General features: G+C 38.8%; 2 long non-coding RNA genes across 2 annotated transcripts; one reads left to right on the top strand and one right to left on the bottom strand.

Annotated features, from left to right (window-relative positions):
- The first annotated feature begins 2,838 nt into the window (after positions 1 to 2,838).
- On the top strand, positions 2,839 to 3,892 carry LOC112457547. The gene is made up of 3 exons (XR_003041113.1): positions 2,839 to 3,006; positions 3,236 to 3,322; positions 3,537 to 3,892. It is a non-coding gene; the product is annotated as an uncharacterized LOC112457547 (long non-coding RNA).
- A 119-nt stretch (positions 3,893 to 4,011) lies between these two features.
- LOC112457548 lies at positions 4,012 to 4,959 on the bottom strand. Its single transcript, XR_003041114.1, has 3 exons — positions 4,738 to 4,959; positions 4,335 to 4,518; positions 4,012 to 4,253 (listed from the first exon to the last, which is right to left on the bottom strand). It is a non-coding gene; the product is annotated as an uncharacterized LOC112457548 (long non-coding RNA).
- Positions 4,960 to 5,752: the final 793 nt, after the last annotated feature.

Below are 5,752 nucleotides of genomic sequence, written 5' to 3' on the forward strand. Positions count from 1 at the left end.
GGGATCGGGTCGTACACCATTTTCAGTTATTACGTGTCCAAGATAAGCAACTTCTTTCTTTAAAAATTCACATTTATCAGGTTGTAATGATAAATTTGCTTTTTCTAGTCGTTTCATTAATCGTTGGAATTTAATTTCGTGTTCCTGAAGCGATTTAGCATATATTACAATATCATCGAGATATACAAATAATTCAATTCCTTGTAATACCTGATCCTGATTCAAGTCCTGTTAATACCTGATCCATTAATCTCTGAAAAGTAGCAGGAGCGTTCTTTAGTCCAAACGGCATACGGTTATATTCAAAATGTCCATACGGTGTTGAAAACGCAGTCTTATGCTTGTCAGTCTTGTCCATTAATATCTGGTGAAATCCAGAAGCTAGATCAAATACTGAAAAGTATTTCGCGCTACCAAGCTGATCGAGTATATCGACAATATTTGGTAGTGGATATGCATCACCGATCGTTTTCTCATTAAGCGCTCGAAAATCTATTACGAGACGCCATTTTTTATTGCCTTTAGAATCATCCTTTTTTGGTACAATCCATAAAGGAGAATTATAAGGCGAGCTCGACGGCTCTATCACACCTTTTTCCAACATTTCGTCAACCTGTCGTTGCATTTCTTCTTTATGTACTTGAGGATATCGATATTGCTTGACGTTGATTGGTCTATCGTCAGTGGTGAATATTCGGTGCTTTGATACGCTAGTTGCGCCTAGCGATTCTCCTGGCAAATGAAATCGTTCCGCATATTTTGTTACTAGCCTAGTAACACTAGTTTTTTCTTCCGCATTTAAATGATCGAGACGTAGTAGCTGTATTATTTGATTAACTCGTGTTTTATTGTCCTTCGAGTCTTCTTCTGCGTCGTTTGCATCCATTTCTTTGTTATTTAGCTCTTTGAATGGATATATTTTTACAGTCGGTATCGCTAATTCTACGTCTTCGTCCGATGAGTAATAACATATAGATATGCTATCCCATCACGATTTGAGACAACGGCGTTACCTAAGTACACCTGCAATCCGGCATCTAATTTTGGAATATATCCGTATTTTATTTCAGGATTTGCTATACGAACAAATATTTGTTTTCGCGTTCTAGCGGGAATTGTGACGATTTCGTCGTTATGGAAATAGTACGATACTCCGTTCACAACCAGACAAGCCCTCGGGTAGTCTATAGTTGCCTTTTGATTTTTGAAGAATTCTGTGCCTAGTATTCCGTCTGACTTAATTGGAAAATTATTAGGAACTACATGAAACCATGCATCAGCATCGAGAATGCGTAATTTAGCTACGCCTATCGTGCGTGTTTGTCTTTTAGTTATTCCACTAAGCTCGAATACTATTTTCTTATCGATGGGCACATTCTCATGGAGCGAATTCTTTTTTATCAAATTTATATCGGATCCCGTATCTATCATAAAGCTAGCGCGTTCGTCGAGAAGATTTTTACTTGGCAAAACGACAGAAGGTGGTTTCCCGATCTTATTACAGATTTTTACACTTGCGTTTCCTCTTGAGGTTCCTCTGGGTTGACCAGGCGCACTCGCGGGCGTTCGTTCAGCGCTGCGCCTACTCGCTGAGCCCGATCTCGGTTTCCCGAATTCTCTTGGGCTCTGTCGCGTCGTACGTTTTCAGAAGCTCTATTTTCTCTATTGAAATATTGATTTCCTTGATTTCGCAGATTATTATTGTATTGTCTTTTTTGACATTGTTCGAGACTGTGGCCAGGAATCTTGCAGTATTGGCAAATTAGACCAGCGTTTCGAGGATTAGCTAAATTTGGACGATTAAAACGGTTATTATTATTAAAATTCATATTTCGCGCGGCATTATTTATCAAAGGGTTTCGAACATTATTTAATAAGGGATTTCGGTTCAAAATGCGTGGTTGTAAGGCTTTACATTCCGCTCGTACATGTCCAGAATTTTTACAATACGAACATACTTTTGGTTGCCATTGCACATGAGATATTTGCGCGAGAGGATTAATAGTGCTACATGAATAAGTATCATGACCATATCCAAGACAATTATTGCATCAAATTGATTGTATGAGTCCTTCCGTTATTCTTATACGTTGCGCGTGTTCCTGATACTCCGTTTCAGCTTTTATTGCGGATTCTATCGCGGTATTTAAAGTGATTGCGTTTCGTGGATACTTTCTTGTATAAATATCTGTTTTTAAACCAGTTAGAAAATTTCTTACAGCATTGCTTTCAGCAGAATTTAAAAATTGTATTGCCTGATTCGGATTTTCGGTTTGATAACAAGATTTTAATTGTTGCAGGATCATTGATACTCGGCTACCGTAATCGACTACTGATTCGTCGGGATGTTGAGTTACTTTAGCAAGTTCCCCGTGCAATTGTGACGAAGAATAAACTAGTGCAAATCTAGTTCTTAAGACTGCTATCAAAGATTCTATATCATTATATTCTCCACTTAATGCTACCCTCAATGCAGGTCCGACTAATTTATTTTTTATCATTTGAACAAGTCCATATTCAGTGGTAGGAGAAATCATATTTTTAGCGTGCATGCAACTATTAGCAAACTGTAGGACGGGCATATTTTTTCCATCAAACGGGAGAATTGTCTCGGCTACATCTCGCAAACTTATATACGGGGCATTAGCTTTTGTTACGTTCCGATAGATCGCGGCCGCGAAAAGGGCAGTACTCGGATCGCTTATACGGGACTAGTCGCTTTTCGGGTTATCGAGCCAAGGGGCTCTATCCGGGGATACCTGCGACCGAGGTAATTCGCTATCCAGACGCTCGTCACCAAATCGTTTGCCCGATCCGCACCCTCACTGGGAGATTTTAGAGGCCTAGATAATCAGAGAAGCGACAACTCTACCCCCACCTAGAGTCCTATACTCCCACCATGGTTCCCATCGGGCCCGCAGCTGATCGCTTGTGAAAAAACTAACCTCTGAAGCGTCGTCTACAATACGCGGAGTAAAAAATAGGAGTAGGCGTAAGAAGTGAGAAGTAAGTGTAAAATAAAGCTAAAATAAAGGCGTAAGCAAAATAAATTATTTTTATTTCTTAGTCCAACTTTAGCTCTTACACTTACAAACGTACTATGAAGTAAGAGTAAGAAATAAAAATGATTTATTTCGCTGATGCCTACTCTAGTACTTTTACTTATATCTTATTGAAATGATAAAGTAAGTAATGTTATTATCATAATGTGACATTTGTTTTGTTCATTGTCTAGGAACCAGTTCATGAAATAAAAATAGAAAAACAATGTAACGAGACTGATACTACTTCTGTTCAAGTATCAAATGAATATTCTGCAAAGGTCAGTATTAATAGCCGCTTTTGGAAAACAAAGCGATCAGTGAGCGGTCAGTGATTATTGGCCTGTACTATTAGATCTTTTTTAGACCAATTACATTGACCAGTTACTTAGCTGTTGTGCAACCGTTATTTCCTGAACGTACCCAATGTCATGTGCTTACAATTGTATAAAATGTCAATTAAAATTTTCATTTGTGTTATAACGTATGTTACAGATTCGTGCTATTGAAGAGAGACATTTAATCCCTTTTCTACTTTCCAAAACAGAATGTTATACAATTGAGGAACTGAAATTGCAGTGTAGCAAAGCATCACAAGTTATTCAAGACCTGAGAGTTGAACGTGACTTAGGCCTGCAGCAGTTATGTAAGATGTTCAGTGAGATTGCCAAAATGGAGAAGGCATTGCGCAAGTTACAGTCTACTGCTACTAAATGTAATTCCAAGAAGTGTACAACAAGGAAATAGACCTAAACACTTGTGTTCATTGTGTCTGATTATTTGTAATATTTTTCTAATTACGAGTTTTATAATCATCCGTTATATTTGTTATACCTCATACTGTCTTTAAAATAAATGACAATCATACATGTGTTTACTTTTTTATTCGAGCCTTGTTATAACATAAATACATAACATATATATTCGTAATTCGAAAAAAAAGAAATTATAATAATAATACTGAATTTCGAACTTATAAGAGAAAATAAAATTGCACGATATATATTTTTCTTTACCTATAATAGGGATATTTGTTATATCCTTCAAACATTGTGCGGTTTGTCGAAATCTTCGTATAATTTTTGGATTACAATGATTTTCACTGTCTTGAATTTCCTCTATTTGCAATGAGGGAATAGCAGATGTTTTCAGCCTTCGAAGAATTTCATTTCCTCTTGTGTGCTCCACATAGTCCTCAGGAACAAAGTGCAACTGCAACAAAATAGACAATACATGATAAACATACACACATCTGAAGGCATGTTTCAATATTTTATGAATCTTATAAAATACCTCACAAACTCTGCTATTACATTTCAGACTCCACCCGGGACGGTTAATCCAAGCTACCCACGCATTTCGATGTCCCACATTCTTAGGAAATTTATGCATAGATAGTCTTTCTTTTTCGGTTGTTGTACACCCAAATACCTCACACACTTTTACCATCTTTATTTTTTATTCAAACTCTTGGTTTCTGTAAAGACGACGAATGTAATAAGTTTATAAAAATATTTAAAATATGATCACATTCTCTCTCAATTTAGTTACAAGTGAACAGAAATATTACTGATTATTGTATGATATAACCCTCATCCACACAAAATGCATATATTTACGATGTCCCAAAAACTTCACGAATGTCTACAATTCTTTTCTTAATAATATTAAAAATATATTAATCTGTTTCACTCACCTAACCTCGATGTAACACGTTACTTTGGGACAACCTTTCTGTCGGCGAGTGTACGAGGACAATTATACGGCCAGCAATTTCCACTGTTTTATTGCTAAGTCTGGTATACTGTTGCGCAGCGAGGTCTCAATGGCAATTACTATTAATGCAGACAGTATCAGTCGCAGTACTTAAAAAAATTTCCCGTTCGGGCAAAACGTCCGAACACGTTCGAGCACGCCAACGTCGCCAACCGACTCGTGCAGCTATCAGTGGTGCACACGGAATCAGCTGCGGGCCCAATAGCCTCGGTTTTGATTGGTGCCGCGGTCAGCCAATCAGCAAGCGTGCCCTCAATGTCGCTTCTCTGATTATCTAGGCCTCTAGGAGATTTAGATTCGGTAGTTCATCACCGTACCGTTGATTTAGAGGATTTGTCAGATATCGTTCAAACGGTTCTTCTACTCTAGTGCATGCGTAACATTCGAAAGCGGGCCGACAGTCGGCTTTAACCTTACTGCACTCGCTACATGTGGGGAACTCTATTCGCGGCCCGTATTGCACGTATTGCCTGAAAACGTCTTCGAAATCTTGCCGGAAGGGCTGGTATTGGCCGAGCTGGCAATCCTCACAAATAATGACCCCAGTAGTTTTATTTTGGAAAAACAACGACCAGACACAGATTCCCGTCATTAGCCATGCTCTGATAGGGCTAGGGGGTGAAACTACCTCCGGAGGTTGCCGATTTACTGGATGTCCGGGACACATGAACAATGGAGCGCTAAACTTTAGTTTGGGAGATGGCAATTATCGTAGATTCGCGTTCTAAATATTGGTCTCCTCCCTCGTGTTCCACCGAACACGTTTTACGTTAGAGAATATTTCACAGCACGTGGTACACGCGGAGGGGCTCTGAATTTCTCCGATCACGACGTCGCACAAATCGCACTCTTCGACTTTGTTCGGTAACCGATATGCATATAATGGCGGACTAAGCAGTCGTACTGGCGGCGTTGCGGGCCCGTTAGGTCTTGGA

This window comes from Temnothorax curvispinosus, unplaced genomic scaffold, assembly GCF_003070985.1.
Source record: "Temnothorax curvispinosus isolate PA1 unplaced genomic scaffold, ASM307098v1 QBEX01007849.1, whole genome shotgun sequence".
NCBI classification, from domain to species: domain Eukaryota; kingdom Metazoa; phylum Arthropoda; class Insecta; order Hymenoptera; family Formicidae; genus Temnothorax; species Temnothorax curvispinosus.